The sequence below is a fragment of the Ursus americanus genome, chromosome 11 (assembly GCF_024610735.1).
Source record: "Ursus americanus isolate L20-20 chromosome 11, mUrsAme1.1.p, whole genome shotgun sequence".
In the NCBI taxonomy this organism is placed as follows: domain Eukaryota; kingdom Metazoa; phylum Chordata; class Mammalia; order Carnivora; family Ursidae; genus Ursus; species Ursus americanus.
The window spans coordinates 34,727,910-34,749,763 of record NC_142137.1 but is presented as its reverse complement, the minus strand read 5'-3'; the positions used below and the strand labels follow the sequence as shown (position 1 = coordinate 34,749,763).

The 21,854-nt window shown below is 35.7% G+C and overlaps 1 protein-coding gene across 1 annotated transcript in view; it reads right to left on the bottom strand.

The window, feature by feature from the left end:
• Positions 1-21,854, bottom strand: part of LOC148109263 (uncharacterized) — a 556,689-nt gene that overhangs the window by 512,460 nt on the left and 22,375 nt on the right. The window contains exon 2 of the transcript XR_015726096.1: positions 14,222-14,422. The gene's annotated coding sequence lies outside the window, so the exon portion shown is untranslated. The remainder of the gene's footprint in view (positions 1-14,221; positions 14,423-21,854) is intronic.

Genomic DNA, 21,854 nt, shown 5'->3' with positions numbered 1-21,854 from the left:
ACGGCTACTGAGAACGACAAAAGATCAGTCAATCACAGTAATACTGGTACAAAATACTACAGCTGTGCCAAGTAAGCTTGCTGTTAGATAGATTGAATTTGGTGTTACTCCTCCAAAGCACTTCTGTAATTGGACTATATCAACTTGAATTCAAACCATTTTCATCTGACAACAGTCAAGGATTAGTCATTGGCAAAGATCTTTAAACATTTAACCCAATGCCTCTTTCTAGTGTTTATTAGAATTGTACTAGGTTGGTGAACAGAAAGCCTACATAAACAGTCCCCTAATTATAGTGCAGTGCCTGGGAATAGAAAATGGATTTGTAGTCGTAAAATGGGCAATCCGTTGGTGAATTTTACCTATTAAATACTAATGCACAGTTTAAGGAAAAGAGTTAATTTCAACTAAAATTCCCTTTCAGTTCCCTAGTTTTTATTATTTATAAATGTAAGATACTTTTGTAAATGTCGAAACAATGATTAGAAAAAAATGAAAGCAGAAAAGAAAGGAGAATGGGGAGTTTTTGTTGTGTTTTCTCTTCTCAACCTTTACACTTAAGAAAATTAAGTAGTTAGTTGTGCTTTTGGCAGGTTATATAACCCTAATTGTGAAGTCTATAGCAAATGGGCTATCCTTCAGGTTTATAAAGCTGTCATAAAGGTACACCATTTAAACATTCAGCCTAGTAGCAGTGCCTTGAAACATTGGAAATAGGTGACCAGACTAAGTCATGTAGTATTAAGACATACAATGGAGGGAAAGCCAAATGGCTCAGAGAAAGACAGTTATTGTTTAAGTTTTGGATTAAAATTATTTAAGACCAGGGTTAAACTTTATTGCCTGCTCTAGCTAATTAAGCTAATCAGCCATCATATAGTTATTACTTTTTAAAATTTTTAAATTATTTGTGGTAAAAAAAAACATTAAAAATCTACCGTTTTAATCATTTTAGAGTGTACAGTTCAGCAGTGTTAAGTGTATTCACACAGTTGTGCAACAGATCTCTAGAACTTTTTCTTCTTGCAGAGGGAAACTCTACCCATGGAACACCTCTTTCATGTACCTGTCCCCCACCCCAGCCCCCAGCAACCACTATTGTAGTCCCTTTCTATGAGTTTGACTAGATATCTAAATAGGAATCATACATCATCTGTCTTTTTATGACTGGCTTATTTCACTTGGCACAATGTCCTTAATGTTCACCCATTGTATATCATGTGACATGACTTCCTTCTTTTTTAAGACACAATAATACTCGATTTAATGCATATATCACATTTCCTTTATCTTCCATCCCTTGATGGACATTTGGGTTACTTCCACCTCTTGGCTACTGTCAATAATACCACAGTGTACCTGAGTACACAGATCTCTCTCCCAGATCGTGCTAGTGTTTACCTTTTTTTAACCAAATAATTACAAACTGCATAAAATCTGTTTACTAGAACCTTGTATTTATTCTTTAATAATCAGACAGATCTCTTATAGAGAAAGAGCCCAAACAAATTATAAATAACCACATACATAAACCATTTTCACTATTTAACTGGGCAATAACATCAAAAACAAAAAGTGCATCTCAGATATTTGTAAAGTTTGTTCTGTTTGTACCTTTTAGGCTCGTGTCCAGTTGTTTGATGCACTTTAGCAATCAAGACAATTAGTACAGTTCAATTTGTTTCTCTGGCCTATGTCCTGACAGAGCAGATGCCTGAATGCCATTCTGGGAGAGGTTCGAATGAGGCTTGCATTAACAATGAGGCTGGTTATGAGCAGTGGGGCTGCGAGGCTGCCCACCACCCTGAGCTTGGAGGCAGTGAATCAGGAAGGAAACAACAGAAACATGCGAGGCTCCCAAAAAGTCATTCATAACGTTTGTCTTTGGGGTCTGATTTATGGGGCTATGACTTATTTTCTCATTCCTCTTTAAAGAATTTACTTATCAAAAAATAGTAAAAAGTTCAGGTTTAAAAGAATTTATTCTTAAAAAGAATGAACTCCATCCTAAAAGATTTTAATTTGAAGTCTAAACTCATACCATGAGAGGACATCAATAATGGTAAAATGTCTAAATTAATAGTCTTGGTAATTAACTTCCAAAACTTCTTATTCATATGTTTGAATCAAATATGAAAGCTATATACTATAAGTAGTTCTAAATATTGAGTAAAATGGATTCAGTAAAATGAAATTTCAAAAGGCATCAAAGAATTTGTCCAAAAATATATAGGTTTTATTTCCTCTAAGTTTTCTGCCATGAAATTCTCTTATTTTCATAAAAGGAAAAAATGTAATAAATATTACTTTTAAAATACACAGGGAGTCAGTGAAAATAGTCTATTGACTCAGCAAGTGTCTAAGAGTATGGATTAGCAAAATACTTCACAGTCATAGTTTGAGCTTGCTTTGGCCAGAAAGAGTGAATTTTCAAGTCTAGACCTCAAACAGCACTGCAATCAGATGAGTCAGGGGCTTTCTGGTGTCAGGTAGACTTTTCATCACCAGAGCACTGGCTGAAATTGTGTTCTGGGCACTGTAATGAAAAGCTGTTTCTTTCTAATGGCTCTATGGTGAGTTAGCCTAAATTAAATATTTAATGCTACAGTTGTAGCACAACAAACACTAAGTATCTGCATGTTTGCAGTCCCAAAAAGATCCACAAGAAGACAAGTCCTGTCACCCTCAATCCAGAGCCTGGCCTTCCAGAGCCAGGTTATCATGTGTTGGTAAAGTTGTCTGGGAGGCTGAAGCTGTTTCCTGTCTTGAAATTAGTTTGGAATAAAAACTAAATATATAGGCCTGCAAGAATGTCAACTAGCGCTTCTCAAAAACCTACCAGTCATGGATGAGGACTCTATCTTTTCTGATTTGTCAGGGTGTTGAGGGGATTGGAGGAAATTGTTTGAAACTATTATCAGGGCAATATTACTCCCTTTAGAGGGTCTAATTAGTTAACAGATAGGGGATGCATTGCCCTCACTTAATGGGAGATGAATAAAAATAAACATAAATAATGCTAAAATGAACGAAGAACGTGAGAATTCTTAAATCCACAATTTGGGCATATTTCCAAATAATTAACTTGGCAATAAGACAAAATCACCTAATATATTTTACATAAAACATTTTTAATTACGAATGCTTCTTTTATTCCCCCCATTGAAATAAAAGCCAAGAATTCTGTTTTAAATCTTTCAACAAGCAAAGCTGCCCAAGAACCTGATATCTTGTCTCTCTCCCAGTGGTTCTCCGGCTTTGCAAACTTTGTGAAAGGATTAATTGGACGTTTTTAAAAATGCTGATTCAGAGGTCTTAGCCCTAGTGGGCCTCAACAGTAGGAATCTGATTTATATGCATATACCAGGTAATTCTGAGGCAAATGGTCTAGGGAGGAGATCCAGCTACATAATTTGTGGAGCCCAGGGCAAAATGAAAATGTGAGCCCCTTGTTCAAAAATAATTGGAAATTTCAAGATGGCAATAGCAGCGTGTTAAACCAAGAGCGAGGGCCTTGTAAGTATGTAGAAGGGCCCATGTAACTACATGGGCTGCATGCCCATGATGCTGGCCCTGCTGGGGAGTTTACAAACATTGCCCCAGGTGAAGTTTAAACCAGATCTAATGTCTCCAAAGCCCTTAGAAACTGAAACAGAAACTACCCCCACTGCACCAAAACCAGGCCTTAGTCAGAAGAGACAGCCCAAAACGGCTTTTCTTCCCTCAGAAATCCTTGAGGAATGATAACTTAGAACCTTCTAGAATGGAAGGATACCTTTTCAAATCTAGTTTTGGTGAAAATTCAAGAAAGAGTCAAATGTCATAGCCCAGTTTGGGACCAAATCTGTTTATTTTCATTATTCTCTATAATAGCTGTTCTATAGGGACTCAGTCAGTTAAGCATCTGCCTTCGGCTCAGATCATGATGTCAGGGTCCTGGAATCGAGTTCCGCATCGGGCTCCTTGCTGAACAGGGAGCCTGCTTTTCCCTCTGCCTGCTTCTCCCCCTGCTTGTGCTCACTCTCTCTCTCTCTCTATCTCTGAAATAAATAAATAAAATCTTTAAAAAAAATAGCTCTTCTATAATTCTATCTCATCAGTGAGATCATTACACAGTATAAACAGGGACAGGATTTGTGTGAAGCTTTTCTCCAGCTGTACACAGCCCTGGCCATGAGCCTCAGCATGGTTTAAATCCTCAGAGCCACATGTGGAAAGGGGGAGAGAGTAGAAAATTACTATGGACCAGGATGCCCAGGTTTCCAGAAGAGCTGTCTGTCCAGAGGCATTCTGCCTGGAGGCATTTCCTCCCCACCCAAAAGCCAGGCACAGGAAAATGACTCCTCCCTTTATGGTAAGAGGACAGTCCATGTGAATCCCTGGACACAGGTCACAGTAAAACACCGCAGAAGAGTCTGAGCTAAAATGGTAGTGGCTGGCAAGGAAATCCAGGAGGCCTCAGAGTTGCTTTCTGGGCTCAAGAGGCTGAAGAGAACGTGCATACTTAGATTACATAGCTCAGCACAAAACAAGCCTGAGGGAGACGAAGCCCAGGACAGGGCTTGCAACACAGAGTGCAGGAGCTCAGAACAGAAAGTAGCAGCAGTGACAGCAGACAATTTATTTGAGGCATGGTAGCAAGTCACCTTACTAAGCCAATCAGGAAGGAAAAGGGCCCATCGGAAAACTGAAATTCTATGTCAACGGTGAAAAGCAGGTGAAGACCAAAGGGAAACAGAGGGCCTGTCTAGTACTTAGAATTGGCCTTTACTCCTAGGATAAGGAAGGTGGAGGGGAATGGAGGGAGGGAAATGAATAGATGGATAGATAGATCAGTAGATTGATAGAAAAAATCTGCCTTATCTTGAGGAAGGAATACTAATTAAATAAGACCTTCTTTGTTATACATATTGTACTGAGTTCTCAAATAATTTGTTTTTTAATGTCCTGAGATTAAAAGAAAGAAAACCTCAAGCATTATAAATGAATATATTAAACCAAAATGGACCCCACAGACTATGTCATGCTCTTGGTTCCTAATTGCAGAATTAAGTTTTCCAGGTCACAAATTATACATAATCCCTGCTACACTGTTAATTAACTCAAACCAGGTGTGGTCCTGATTGAGCATTTCCAGATTATTTTGTTCTATAAATTGTGTCAAAATAAAACACTCTAAGTTGGTTTTATTAACGCAAGTCTTTCAAATATGGACATCAAATAGTACATGTTTGAAATAGCCTATATGTGATACAAGTTAATTAGACAAAAAGAGAGGGAGTGGCAGATGGGAGAAAGGAGAAAATAAAGCACTAGAGTTACATTAGAATGTGGACAGAAAAAGAATTGCAATAGAAAAAAATCTCGTGTTTTTCTACTTGAACGTAGACTTCAAAAACTCCATGTTACTACTATTCAGTAGAAGGAAGCATTTCATTAGAAGCAAGCATTTCATTAGAAGGAGGTATTTGGGGGTTTTCACAGGATCATAATCAAGCCACGTAATTTTTCTGAGTTTGTCTCACCAATAAAATGGGAATAACCTTTTGAAATTGTTAAGATTAAATTAAGTAAAGTTATTTCAAATTGCAGGGGGAAATGATGCATATTCTGGTTGCTTCACTCTCAACAGCTATAGTGCTAGGCCTCCTGGAGAGAGAAGCAGCTGACCCCCTCAAAAGCCAGAGCCCCTGCTCCCTCCTCTAGCACCTCTAGTTATAACCTCTACCAGCTTCTCTGTCTCTGTCTTGGCAGCATTTTTCCTTCTGATCTATGACTTTCTGTCTTTTCCTATTAGCCTCTACTGTCTCATGGCTCTTGCTTCCTGTTTTCTAGGTATACATGCATTCTAAACTAGTTCCACCTACACTGGTAAACTCCATTCAAACTCTCTCCAGAGAGAGAGAGAGATTGCATGGGTTAGTCAGACACCATCCAGAAAGAGCATTCTTGCTGGATGGAGTTCTCTTTCCAGGCTCACTCAGGGTCACTGACTTGCCCATGGATGGTGCCATTAGATCAGTCCTTTGTCCAGTCAGCTATTGGGCAAATCATGAGAAATCGCCTGTCATAACATTCCATAGAATGAGCAATCAACAGGCAGGCACTCAGAGCATCCAGTCCTGTCCCTCAGAATGGGCTAACTCTTAGCTCAGTAAGGAGTAACGAGTGTGGATTTTTAGCTGTGCCAAAAGTATAAAGTGAAGGAGTAGTGATGGAATCAGACTCTCCGTTGTCTCCATTTTCAAATAGCCCATACCAGATCTTGATAAATATCAATTTTGATGAATATCGGGTGGCAAAAAACAGTGGTGTGGGTGGGCTTCAAGGAACAGGGGAATGTGAACAAGAGAGAGTGATGAAGAAGGAGAAAAGAGAAAGTATGTGCGTGCAGGGATAAGGAAGTCAAAGAATAAAAATACTGGCAGAAAATGCGAGCAAAGAAATGAAGGGATAGACCAGGGATAAGCGGAGAGGAGGAGAACGGTCCTAGGGGAAGGGATGTGAAATAAGAATACTTGACTTCAACATCCCAACATCCCAATCACTCCTTTTTCATCTTTCCCAACCAACCTCAGCGTCAAATGGAGGTAAAGACAGAAGGCAAGAGTCTCAGTCGACCTCTCATTCCCTCGTGCTAGTCACTTCCTGTCACTTAAAATGCTGTTGCTCTTCTCAGCTGAATCTATTTCTCTGACATTAGAAACATCTCATCAGTCGTGTGTTAATTAGAGGAAAACATAATAGCTTCTTGCCCTTTGCTATGCTCAGGAATCAAGGACATGATAAAGACATGGCAAACGGTGCAGAGAGATCAAAAACAAAAGGCTATTTCTCTCTCCTACCTTCCATCCTTCTTACCCTCCTACTCCCACCTCAGTTCCCTTAAATTTGGGGATTAGCAAAGCAAACAGGTGCATTTATCAACTCCCTTGAAGGTGGATACGCCAACACATTCAGGGCAGACATAGGAATTACAGCTGCAATAAAACTGGGGTATTTACATCCCCCTTCCTTTAATGATAGTTTCTATACAGTGTCCCATTCAAAAGATTCCCCTATCCGACCTCCAAAAGTAAATGAAAAGTAAAACCCTTACTGTAATCTTTCAAAGATGCTTAAGAGTCATTACACTTATAATATCCGGCAAAACTTCAAATGATCACTCACTCCATCCTTCTCCAGATGCTTCACATAGCATGAAGAGCACTTCTCTTCACCCCTACGCCCAAATTCCCCAAAATAATTGCCCTCAAAATTAGTCCTTGTTGATTTGTTCTTTCTCCTTTCTTTCTCGGATCCAGTCTTTTTTTAATCCTGAAGAAATGTTCTGCTTTATCCATTTTAAATCAAGCAAATAGAGGTCACTTCTGTCTGTGACCTAGGACAATTACCTGTTGTCCCAATTCTGCACAAAGGCCCCAGGATGACCTAGGCAAGGCCACGTGGCAGAAAGGAAGGGGAGGAATTAGAGGGTATTCAGATATCAGTTATAGTCTCTAACATAGTCATCATAATTTTTCATTTCTAATCCCTGACCTTACAACTGTAGAAGGCTTAGAGCGTGGAAAAAACTTTTGTTCTATCCTTTTAAGTGGTACAGACTCAGGGAACAAAGGTCACCACTAGCCTGTTAGCTCAAAAGAAGAATCTTTTTCCAAACCTGGTTTGGGAAGCAGGAGGTTTTATTTCCATCCCAGCTTCAAATTTATACATCCCAACAAAAATGATGGCTCAGGGTTTGTATTTTGTTTATGTGTTTGAGAAATCTTATTGTGTAAGTAGTTTATTTGAGAAACTGTCTTTCTAGTACATCTGTCCTCTCTACAGAGGAAAAGTAGCAGGCCTTGTCTCTTTGGTGTCTTATACACAAACAAATAAGTCAGGAAAATGTAACTGCTAGTCAAGTCTTTAGCAAGCTTACCAAACAACCAGCTGGCTCAACTAAAAATTTTACCCAATTTTCAGGGGAGACAAACTAGATAAAGCAAAGCAAATAGTCAGGTTTACTAAATATGCCATAAAAGATAATAAAAAGCATTTCGTGTTATTTTTTTATTGGAAAATTTAAATCTATGCCTAAAACTTTCAACTTAAATTCACTAAACTTAAATTCATCAACCCAGCATCTTCATTTTTTTCCATATAAAATAGGAAATTCCAAAATTTTTCCTCTATCTTGTGAACCAAGTTTACTACCGGTGAAAAACAAATCCATTATTACAAGAGAAATAAGAATGTAGAATAAAATTAACATTGTGAAAGTAAACAGTGAAAAATCCACATCACTTTCCACATCCATTCTTCTCTTTAGACAGGACAAGAAGGAAGCAACTATGGGCATGTGTGCAGGGCCCTCTCCTCTTCCAGTTCATCATACTATATTTTGTTTTCAGAACTCACGAGATTTGCAGATTCCCATGAGACACGATAGCAGGAACCATTCCATGCTCATCCTGTCCTGAGTACTGTTTCTGAGTACTGAAGACACAGCAGTTCTTCTAGGCTTCCTGGACTCCCAGACTGTAGCTCCCTATCACCAAAGCACTACTGGAAGAAGCCAAGGTTGATAGGGAGTCCTAGCAACATAGGTATTAAAATGCACATCGCAGCCAAGACTTCCCCACTGGTGCAGGTGCCGACAGCTGCCCCAGCTCTGGGCCCCATGTCCACGCGCTACACTGCCCTCTGACCCCGGCACACAGCAGGTCAGATCTCCTTGCTAGGCTGTGCGATTTGAAGGACAATATTGAAGTCATGCTTGCAACAGAGAAAGTGATTTTTTTCTAGCTTCTAATAACAGATCAGGACGTCCCGAAAGTCTTTTTGATAGCTTGTTTTGCCTTTTTAAAAAGGGGGAAAAATTATAGTTCATTTTTAAAGTTTATCATTATAAGTACAACATAATTTTCTTTAAAAATATTTTGTTTATTTATTTAAGAGAGACAGAGCACGAGCAGGGGAAGAGGCAGAGGGAGAGAGAGAAAGGGATAAAGCAGACTCCCCGCTGAGCAGGGAGTCGGACACAGGGCTCAACCCTGGGATCATGACCTGAGCCCAAGGCAGAGTTTCAACAACTGAGGCCCAGGTGCCTCCAACAAACTCTGTTTTTTAAAGTTAAAATGTACCCAAAAAAGGAGGCAGAAAAAAACATCAGTATTATTAACAAAAATGATAAAGCATGAGGAAATGTTTGTGATCAAAATTAGGTTAGTTGACTAAAACAAGAAATAAAGTCACTGAGTCTGCTCTTGCTTCCTTCACTTCACATTCAAATTGACAGAAATCAAATGGAAAGTCACCCTTCAAATACAACTGGTAACATTTTGGTATAATTCTTTCTAGCCTTCTCTGTGTGTGTTTTTAAAATCGAAGTGGCAATACACCATGCAAACAATCTTGCACTCTTACCACTTTTTTAGAAGTCCCTAGGTAATTGTCTTCAATTACAGCCCTCCACTATTCTCCTCAACTATGGTCTTCCTCGTTCCTTACTATTCTTTATAGTTTGGCCAAATGGTAATGTATCAGTAAATATAGCTCAGTTTGGCCTCAATTTTGAACTCTGTTTAATGAACTCCTATTTCATGTATTCGTTTGTGGCTTATTTTCCCTCAACCTTTCTTTTTGAGATTCACCCATGTTGGTACATGTTACTCTAATTTATTCTCACTGTTGTATAGTATTCTATCATACAAGTAATCCACAGTCTTTATTATCCATTCTACTGTTGATGGAATTGAGGCAGGCTTCTGTTTTCTGCTACTATGAACAATGCTGCTATGACTACCCTTGTACATGTCCTCTTCTGTCACATATTCTTCTTTATTTTTTTTCTTTTCTTTTCCTTTCCTTTTTTTTTTTTTTTAATGTAAAAACAATTCTCAGCTTGCAGACTATACAAAACTGATCTCAGGCTAGACTTAGCCCATGTACCATAGTTTACCAGCCCCAGCTGTACTGGACATGAGTATTATCCAGGTTTTCTATATCCTCTTGAGTCAGTTTGATAGGTGACATTTTTCTAGAAATGTGTTCATCTGTTTTAATTTTTGATATATTAGAATAAAACTGTTCATAATGTCCTCTTACATTTTAATTCCTGCAGCACTGATGCTATGTCCCCCTTTTTATTTCTAATATTATTTATTTTCCTTTTTCCTCATTTTTTTCTGATCATACTTGCCATAAGCTTATCAATTTCATTAGTCTAACAAAGATCCAATTTTTTCTCTGTTGGTCCTTTCTAAGTAATGATTGTTTGGTGCTTCACTCATTTCTACTATTATTCTCATTATACATTTCCTTCTTTCTTGGGGTTTACATAGTTTTTCCTTTCCTAACTTCATCTTGATAGAAAGGCATAACTCAGCAGCTTACAGCCTTTCTAATAAAAGTCCTAAAGGCTATGTCTTTTCCTCTAATAATGCTTTAGCTACTTCCCATAAGTTTTTATGGACAGTGCTTTTGTTATCATTCAGTTTTACATATTCTCTAATTTTCTTTATGATTTCTTCTTTGGTATATGACTTATTTAAAAAGAAGTTTCTTAGTTTCCTATCTACAGGATATTTTTACTTGTCAGATAATCTTTTTATTAGAATTTTCTAGATTAATTTTATTGTGGTCAAATAATATGGTCTGCAAAATGCCAATTGTTAGCAAGTTTTTGACACTTACTTTAGGGCCCAGTATGTAGTCAATTTTTTAAATGTTTCATGTGTGTTTAAAAAAAAAAGAACATTGATGATTTAGTTGTGAAACACCTTGATCACTTTATTGTATGTCCATTATTCAACTCTTCTATATCTTACTTTTTTTTCTATATTTGTCAGTTACTGAAACAGATATATTAAAATCTCTGAAAATGATTGACCCTTTTTATTTATTTTTATGCTTTTTGACTTAAAATTATTTTGTCTAATAGAAATAATAAAGCTATACCAGGTTTCTTTTGATTAGGTTTTGCCCAAAATGTGTTTCTCTTCTGTTACTTTTGAGCTTTTTATATTATTATTTTGCTTATAGTGTGTCTCTTGTAAGCAGCTTGTATCTCAATTTTACTTTGTTTTGTTTATAATGCAGCCTTAATAATCTTTGATTTTTTCATGGGAGCTTTTATCTACTGATACTTGAATTTCTTTCTACCCCCAAATTTTAAAATTGATCCTGTCTTTCCTGTTTTCTTTTCTCTTTTTTTTGGTCTTATGTTAGATTATAGAATGTTTTATTGTACTATTAATTTGAAAATTACATATACATTCTATGTCTCTTCTGATGATTACTCTAGAAATTTTAATGTGCATAGTTAACTTAGAAATATTTAATCAATCTTTTCTTTCCATCTGAACAATACATGGTCTTAGAGTACTTCAGTTCCATTTAATCCCCTCCTAATTTATATGCTATTCTATCAAGCAGTTTATTTCTATCTTCTTTTAAATTTTTACTCCACGGTACAATCAAATGTGGTTTTAGAGGCTTATTAGATTGACTCTCATATTCACCACTTTCTCTGTGCCTTTATTTTTTTTTCTTGCATCTTAAATCTTCTATTTGTTTTCTGCCTAAAGTAAAATATTTCAGATTTCCTTTAGTTAAGCCCTGGTGGACTCAAACTTTTTCAGTTTGTGTTGTCTAAAATGTCCTTACTGGACCCCCACATAGAGGCAACCCTTCTCTGTTCCTGACTAACAGGAGATGCTTTTCTATTTAAACCCACATCATGGATAGGTCCTTGAGCTTTTTATCCTGGTCCTAGAGCCACAGTCCAAGATTACCACTCCAAAATGCAGATTAAAATCCAAGTTCACCTGGTTATACAAACACCCCAGCTTCAATTCTTTGCTTACTTTCCTGGGTTTCTGGTCTTATTTTCCTTACTTACTAGCTCCTGGATATTCTTTAAAGATAAAAATATATAGGTACTCCAGTATTTTTTGGAATGTCAGTCAAGTTATTGAGTATTAAGTTTTCATTTACTCACATAATATGAATTGAAGAACATTGTCCCATGTTATTTCACAGTCTTTGTAAATATCATTTTTAAGGAATTTATGTTAAACAGAACAAATGTACTATAGTTTACATATCATTCTACTGTTGGGCATTGGTTTCTATTTTTTACCACTAATGCAAAAAGGGAAATCTCTCATAAAGCAGAAGCAACAAACAGGATAAAAAGATATGAACATTTTAAAGACTTTTGATACATATTACTTGATGCATTGGCTTTTCTTTGATTATTCAAAAAAGTGAATTTTTCCATGTTTTATTTCTTTTTTTTTCTTTACAGATTTATCTATTAATGTCTCTTTTTTTTTAAGTTGTGGGTAAGAACTCCTTTTCAACATTATTGTTTCTTGTAAAAAGATTGAATAAGAGCAAGCTGAATTAAAATGATTTGTGTGAAGGTGTCTCTTAAAGTTCAATTTCTATATCCATCTTACCTCTTTACTCCTAAGCACAATGCAGTGTGGGTGGCAGCATTGTCCTGAAGTATTTGTCACAGCTCTATGAATGGATGGGTGAAATTACCACCTTGTTTTTCATGGTTGGCTAAAACTGAAGGCTATGCATACAACAATTAAAAAACAAAGGATTTGAATGTGCAAACATCTCTATTTTTAGACATCCTATTATTATCTCGTGTCAATTCTTCTGTTCATATCTATATTAATCAAGAAAATTATAATATTGGAAGAATCCTGGATTATATTTTATGACTTGTTGTGTATGTATATAAATAAAACAATTAGAATTAATCAGTACCTGTCTTCCTAAATCTGTGCAATTCTAATGTTACAACCAGCCTCTCAAAGTTGCAGTCACATAGGATTAGCATCTGACAGTGCCTGGCTCACTTTGGGAGCCAAGCTGAAGATCAGTTCACTCCAGAAAACAGAAGTTGGCCTCTCTCAAAAACTAGAGCCAGAAGGGACCATTGTAGGCAAATAGGACATGTCTGGGAATCAAAATGCCTTGCTTTGCCCCCCAATTTGAGCGGAAAGAACCTTAAAGAAGAATTAATATCTGAATACAAAGGAAGAAAATGAGGTGAAATGACTAAACCTAGTCACACAACTGGAACAGAAGCCGATTTTTCTGAGTGCTAGTCCAGGGACCTGCTCCCATACCATGCTACCTCCTTCAGCCTTCTTTGAGCTACAAGATCTATGACATGCAGACATTTATAAAATGAAATCTGTCCCCTGATCTGGGATGGAGTAAGAATTATAAATGCACAAACCAACTACATTAAAGAGAAACTGAAGAATGACTTAAACCCACTCAGTCTCAAATTACTTTTATTAAACATTCTAGTAGTTGGTGACTTTCAGAATGTATTTGAAGGTAATATAATTCCTAGTGGATCCAAAAGTTGTATTAAAAACAATAAAAGTTAGGTTACCTGAGTGGTTCAGTTGGTTAAGCACCTGACTTAGGCTCAGGTCATGATTTTAAGGTCCTGGGATTTGAGTGCCATGTCTGGCTCCATGCTAAGCAGGGAGCAGTCAGCATGTCCCTCTCCCTCTCCCTCTGCCCCTCCCCCCTTCATGCTCTCTCTGTTTTCTCTCAAATAAATATATAAGATTAAAAAAATAATAAGATAAAAGTTAGGGGCATCTGGGTGGCTCAGTTGGTTAAATCTGACTCTTGATTTCATATTAGGTCATGATCTCAGGGTTGTGAGATTGAGCCTCAAGTAGGGCTCCATGCTGGGTGTGGAACCTGCTTAAGATTCTCTGTCTCCCTCTCTTTCTGCCCATACCCTTTCCTCTCTTTCTTTCTCTCTCTCTAAGAAAGAAAGAAAGAAAGAAAGAAAGAAAGAAAGAAAGAAAGAAAGAAAGAAAGAAAAGGAAAAGATAAAAGTTGTACATATTTGTGAACTGAGAAATGAGCATGTATAAAAGGAAAATGTTAACTGTTCTACTAAAGACATTGTGCTAATTTAAAATAACACCAGTCTAGGACAAATTAAATAGTTTCAAAACTGGTCCATGAGACAACACCTTTAAAGATCTCTATAAATTAATTTTGAAATAAATACATCACAGACTTCAAAGTCATAATTTTAAGAATTGTAAAATAGTGTACTATATTGGAAATGCAAAGGTATATTTATTAAAGTATAATATTTGATAAGAAAATTTCACTATAATTCATGTTAAATGGTTTAAAACAATAATTTATCATTATCTCTTATACTTCTACAGGTTACCTGGGCTCAAGTGAGTGATTCTCACTTGGAGTATCTTATGAAATTGCACTCAGTTGGTAGCTGGGTCTAGAGGCAACTGAAGGTTCGACCCAGTTAGACAGCCATGATGGGTGGATGTCAACTGGGAGCTCAGCTGCAGCTGTCAATTGGAGTGCCTTCATGTGGTCTTCCCTGTGGCTTCAGCTTCTCACAGAATGGCAGCTAATTTCCAAGAAAGTATCCCAAGAGCAAGCATTCCAAAAGACAAAAAATGAAAGTTGCCAGATTAATTAAGTGTTCTGCCCAGAACAGGTGCACTTTAACCTGTTGGTCAAGCAGTTACAGGGTCAAATCTGACTCAAGGGAACAGAGAAATAGACTGTACCTCTTGATGTAGCAACAGAGAAGAGCATTTGAATTAAGAAATATAATTTGGGGAGCATGGGTGGCTCAGTTGGTTGAACATCCAACTCTTGGTTTCCTTGGTTTTGGCTCAGGTTATGATATCAAGGATTTGAGATCAAGCCCCACAACAGCACAGTGTCTGCTTGAGATTCTTTCCCCTCCTCCTCTTCCCTCCTCCTCTGCTCCTCCCCCACTCACATTCTCTTTCTAAAATAAATGAATAAATAAAATATTTTTTAAAAAAATATTATTTAAGCCAACTTGGAAAACACAATCTGTCACAACTTGCTTTCTAAGTCATGTAAAACAAAGAACAGTTGCATCATTTAGTACTAATAACTAGCATTTATTAAATATTAATTAGGTGTCGGTCACTGCGTAATATGGATTAGTATGGACTTGGATTATTTCACTTAATTCTCAGAAATAAGCTTAGGAGGAAATTCAAGATTGTCTAAAATCATGCCTTTAGTTTACATGTATGGGTACATCAAGAAGAATATACTATAATAAATATTAAAAATTTTATGTTATAAGGCACTGAATTAAATTATGGTATTCATAATTAAAGTGTTTTTAAGTAATAATTCATGCAGATTTACCTAAAAATCAATAGGTACCATGATAGAAAAATTATCAAATTATTTCTTTTAGTTTTGTAATTTATTGTTCTTACAGAATAGTCACTCATTGTAACCAATGAAATGATAAAAAAAAAAAAAGACCTTTTCATTCCCATCAACAGCAATTTATGCTGACAGCTGGTGTGAATCTTTCCACACCCTTCTCCATGATCTCATAAATATATACACTAATTTATTATACATAAGGGTTTGTTTGTTTTTACAGAAAATGGGATTCTATTTTACTACCCTCAAATTTTTTTTGCAACACTGCAGAATCGATATTCTTCCAGGCCTGTAATTATAGTCCTAATTAATTCTTTTTAAGAATTGTTGATATTATATAGAGTAAAAGCATCATAATTTATTCAAGTAATCTATTAGTTTATTTCAAACCAAAATCGAAAAGTGAAATAATCTCTCCAAATAGGAGAAGCACATACAATAAAATACTCAGTGGATAGATGTAAAATGAAATAATATATCATGTTCTAGCACTTCAGTATAAAAATTATTAAATATATAACTCCACTATTTAATATTTAATATTCAGATAGAACAACTTACTTTACCCCCCAAAAACAAAAGTACATTTATCACAGCTTTATTGAATTGTATTTTTAATCACTGTATTGAAGTACAATTAGCATACTATAAACTGCACTAATCAAAGTGAAGTTTGATAAGTTTTAACATGCACTCAAAACACCATCACAATAAAGATAATGAACATAACCATTTCTCTCAGAAGTTTCCTCATCCCTTTTATAATTCCTTCATCTTGCTAGATTTATCCCTAAGTAACTTGTATTTTTGATGCTATTATCAATGGTATTATTTAATATCAATTTCTGATTGTTCATTCCTGATATATAGAAATACATTATATCAATTTTGTATTCTACAATCTTGCTAAGCTCACTTACTACTCTCAGTATCTTTTTTGTAGATTTTATAGGATTTTTTTTACATGATGATCATGTTGTTCATGAGTAAAGACAGTTCTTCTTCTTTCTTTCCAATCCAGATAACTCTTGTTTCTCTTGCCTTATTGTCTGATTAGAACCTCTAGTAGAATGTTGAATACAAATGAATGGTAAGCAAAATTCTTTGAGTTGTTGGGGGAATGCAAGCAGTCTTTCATCATTATGTATGATGTTAGTTAAGTGTTCATGAATGTCCTTTATCACTTTGAGGACCTTTCCTTTCTCAATTTGCTGAGATCTTTTTATCAGGAACAGATGTTGAATTTTGTGAATTGCTTTTCTGCATCAATTAGGATGACCATATAGGTTTTTTTTTTTCTTTTTAGTCTGTGTTATGGACTGAATGTTTGTGTCCCCTTAAAATTTATATGTTGAAGCCCTACCTCTGCCAACGTGACTGTAGTTGGAGTTAGAACCTGTAAGGAGGTGATACAAGTTAAAAGAGGTCATAAGAGTAGGGCCCTAATCTGATAGGACTGGTGCCCTTTTAAGAAGAGGAAGAGATACCAGACCTTTCTGTTTTTGCCACATAAGGACACAGAGAGAAGGCAACCATCTTCAAGACAGGAAGAGGAATTTCCTTACAAGAAACGGAATTGTCTAGCACCTAGATCTTGAACTTCCTAGCATCCAGAGCTGTGAGAAACAAATTTCTGTTGTGTAAGCCACCCAATCTATGGTATTTTGTTATAGAAGTACAAGCTGACTAAAACGGTCTGTTGATAGGTTGAATAGCCTTCATTAATTTTTAAATGTTAAGGTTGGTTTAAACCTTCCACTCTGGGATAAACACCACTTGGCCATGATGTATTATCATTTTTATATGTTGTATGATCAGTTGGCTAAAATTTTCCTAAGAGTAATTCCATCTATGGTCATGATGGATATTAGTCTATAATTTTGTCTTTTAACATCTTTGTATGCTTTTGGTTTCAGAATAATATTAGCCTCATAGAATGAGTTAGGAACCATTCCTTCCCCTCCAATTTTTTAAAACAATTTGTGTAGAATTTATATTATGCCTTCCTTAAATGTATAATTCATCAGTAAAGACAACTGGGCCAGGAATTTTTCTTGTGGGAAGTTTTAAACTACAAATTCATTTTTAAAACAAATTTAGGAGTACTGAGGTTGTCTTTTTTTTCTTGAGTGAACTTTGGTAGTTTGTGTTTTTCAGGGAATTTAAACATTTCATATAAATGGTCAACTGTATTGTTATAAAGTTCTATCTGTAGAATCTATCATGATATCAATTCTCACATTCCTGGAGTTTATATCTTCTATCATTACCTTGACCAGTCTAGCTGGAGTTTTATCAATTTTATTGATCTCACAAATTAGCTCGTAATACCATTGATTTTTCTCTATTGATTCTCTATTTTCTAATTCATTGATTGCCTCCCTAATCTTTATTATTTTCTTTCTTCTGCTTTGTGTTTCATTTACTATTAGCTGAGGTCTTTGATTCAAGATCTTCCTTTTGTCTAATATAGGTGTTTAATGCTAGAAATTTCCCTCTAATTACTAGAGTAGCTACATTCCACAATTTTTTGTTTGGTATTTTAATTTTCATCAGTTCAAATTTTTTGTATTTTCTTTTTTGATTTCTTCTTTGATCTATAGGTTCTGTAGAAGTGTACTATTTTTTTTCCCAATTATTTAGGGATTTTTCAGTGTCTTTCTGTTTTTCCTTCTAACTTAATTCGACTGTGGTCAGAAAACATACTTTGTATAATTTGAATTCTTTTAAATTTATTGAATTTAGTTGTTTTGTGGTGCTGAATATGGCCAATCATAGTAAATATACTCTATACACTTGAAAAGAATGTGTGTGCTGTTGTCTACTAGAATGTTATGTACTTGTCAATTAGTTCAATTTGATTGACAATGCTGTTCTAGTCTTCTATATATTTTCTAATTCTCTATTTCTATCAGTTAATGAAAGAGGAGTTAAAATATTTCTAAATATAATTGTGGATTTGTCTATTTCTCATTGCAGTACTATCAGTTCTGTTTTATGTATTTTGAAGTTTTGTAACTAGATACATAAACATTGAGGATTGTTATGTCCTTTTGATGAATTAATACTTTATTCTTCATGATATTCCTTGCTCTGAAATCTATCTGAAATAATATAGTCAGTCTAGTTTTCTTTTGATTAGTCTTAGCATGATTTATCTTTTTCCTTTTCTGTTTTCTTTTGATTAGTCTTAGCATGATTTATCTTTTTCCTTTTCTGTTCAACCTATTTGTGTCTTTGTATTTAAAGTAGGTTTTTTAATAAGCCACAGGTAATTAGGTCTTGCTTTTTATCTGACAATCTCTGCCTTTTAATTGGAATATTTAGACCATTTACATTTAATGCTTATTAATGTGGTTGTTTTTAAATCTACCATATTGCTATTTGTTTTTTATTTTTCACATATGCTGTTTGTTCCCTTCTCCTATTTCTCTTTTGAATTAATTAGTTTTTTGTGGTTCCATTTTATCTCCTCTATTGCTTATTAGCTATAATTGTTTTTATTTTTTTTATTTTTTTATTTTTTTTAAGATTTTATTTTTTAAAGATTTTTTTTATTTATTTGACAGAGAGAGACAGGCAGTGAGAGAGGGAACACAAGCCAGGAGAGTGGGAGAGGAAGAAGCAGGCTTCTAGTGGAGGAGCCTGATGTGGGGTTCGATCCCAGAACGCCGGGATCATGCCCTGAGCCGAAGGTAGATGCTTAACAACTGCGCCACCCAGGCACCCCTAGCTATAATTGTTTTTAATTTTAGTGGCTGTTTATGGCTTATAGTATATATTTTTAAATTATCAGTTTACCATTGAGTACTATTTTACCACTTCACATATAGTATAATCTTATAACAACATACTTTCATTTTCCCTATCCCTGTTTTGGTGCTGTTGTTGATACATATTTTTCTTCTATATATGTTATAAACTCCAAAAAATATTACTGTTATTTTGCTTAAGTCAATTTTTTCAATGTTTTAAATATTAAAAAATGAAGTATTCTATATGTAGCCATACAGATATCATTTCCAGTGTTCTTTTTCTCTTTGCATAGATCCAGGTTTCTATCTGCTATAATTTTTCTTCTGCCAGAGGACTTCCTTTACAAGTGTAAATCTGATTACGTCACTCTTCCACAAAAACTCTTCAATGAATTCCAATCACACTTAATATAAAACCCAAAATTCTAACCCATAACGTACTGGATTCTACATGATCTGGTTCCAGGCTACCCTTCAGATTTAATTTCTCCTCTCACTCATATTTTAAGTCTTCTTCAGTCACACTAGTCCCCTGCCAAATACATGCTTCTCTCAAAGTTTTTATAGTTGTTCTACCCTTTATCTGGGCAGCTCTTTCCCCAATTTATCACTTGTCCTGCTCTCTCATTCCATGGAAATCTCTCCTCCAATATCACCTTATCAGAAAGGACACAGACACATTTCATTTCTTATGCTTTATATTACTTTATTTTTTTTCAGAGCACATAATACCACTTGAAATCATATTACGTTTTTGTTGATTATCTCTTAGCTCCATCATTAGAATTAGGCTCCATGAAGATAGGAACTTTGTTTTGTTCACCCACATATGTCCAGTGCTTTGAACAGTGGTGGCTGACACATAGAACTGGGTTAGAAAAAAATTGCCTTCAACAACTGCCTGAGTTGATTCTGATAAACATTATTATCTTATATCAAACAAATTCTGAAAAAGAGGATTTAAAGTAGTCTGGATTCTGGAAAGAATTCAAGAATAATACACAAGTTTGGCAAACTTGAAATTGCAGTTCCTTTTCTATCAATCTAAATAAGCTAGCTTTTAATTTCAAAGTTATAATTAAGGTTCCACCTCAGGGCAATAGAGGGTAAAGAACAAAGGACAAGAGAGCCTTTTTTCTTCTTAATTGCCCCTCATCCTCCCCAAATCCTCCACATTTATTGAGTATACAAAGTCATTATGAAGAAGGGAAGGGAGGGGAGGATGAAGTGCCATACTTCCTTGGAAGAAGGAAGGAGCTACCAGCCTACCCCTGTTCCCACCATCTTAATCTGATAGCTTTAAACAGGTTTGAGTCCAAGGATTTTGGAAGTGGATAAGGTTTGTAAGGCTGCTTCATATTTGAGAGGCTTATTCAATTATTTTATCCACTCAACTGGCTATGAATTAAGTGATGACCCAGCTGAAGGATGCAGCACCAACATCTTCTGTACATGGCATCTACATCCACCATTTCTATGCTCTGGGTCACCTGCTAAGACACAGGGATCTTATTTAGAGTTGTATTATTAGTCCCTAATTTATAGTTAATATTTTTGTCTTACACCATTCTCAGTCATCATTTTCTATGACTTATAGAGATGAGTTTATGCTGAATAAATTCTAATGGAAGTAACTTCATATTTCATGTTTTTTTCACCCACAAAAATATCCATACTTAGAAAAAGACCATTATAAACTACTATGGTAGTAAATTTGGGGTACGGTTCCATAAGCAAGAATTATCTCCCAAATTCCTTTTACCACACCATGTTTTCATAATTTATATGTTTCAGAAGTATTATGCAAAATAACTGCAAGAAATAAAGATACCATTGGAATCCATTTTTTTCTTTTGCTCCAGGAATATTCATGATTACAAAAAGAGTTAGATATTTTGACTATCCTAGTCTTTGTTTATACAGAAATTGTCTAAAACTATTTCTGTATAATCCACAGTTCACTCATGAGATTATTTACCCCCTAAAATCCAGTGTGTATTGTAATATTTATATGCTATTGACAATGCTGAATTTTAACTGAGCCCTGTGCTCCTGGAAAACAGCAAAGGTTAAGATATCCCCCATTCCTTTGAGTTGCAGGAAATGGAAGGGTAAAGAAGGACTCTTCCCCCATGATTTCAATAAGAATTACAGATGGCCCCCAGTTAACTAGAGTGAGACCAGACGATGTTCCTTCAAATTCCCATTCTTTGCTTCATTAATGATCAGCAGAGCTGCTCATCCCACTGATCAATGTGTACAAAATGCTTCTTAACCAAACTTTGGTTAAACCCCTCTTCTTTTCCAAGGTTCCTAAACTTGGGTTCACTCTCATCCTGAGCCAGCACACAACCCTCTTCAAACAGGCTGGACTCAGGGTAAAAACATTCTGAACTGCCATCAGATCATGCCACTCATCCACTTCTCCCCACCTAATTCTTTCCAACCCATTCCTTTCTATAAAAACCAATATTTTTGCCCCACTCTTGAGAAGCTTGCCTTATCTCACAATAATCCTTTCAAATAAAGTCTTTACTAATCCAAATTTGTTTTTTGTTTGACACTAAACACTGGACACCAACAGAGTATTTCTCAATAAGTACAATACAACCAGGTTTTACACCAGCGTTTGAAGAGTTTAATGTTTTCTCAGTTGTTCAACAGATAAAATATTTTGTTGGTAATGGGGCACAAAAAATACTTGCTTTCAGACACTGTAATCACAAAGCAAGATCCTGGCATAATAAGAGCTCTGAGAGTAACTGAGATTGAGGTAACAGCACAGGCCTGTCTTCCCTTCCCTCCATCCCCCCCAGTTCGTGCCAAAATATGTGCTCAATGAATAGGATGGCTGGTGGAAACCAA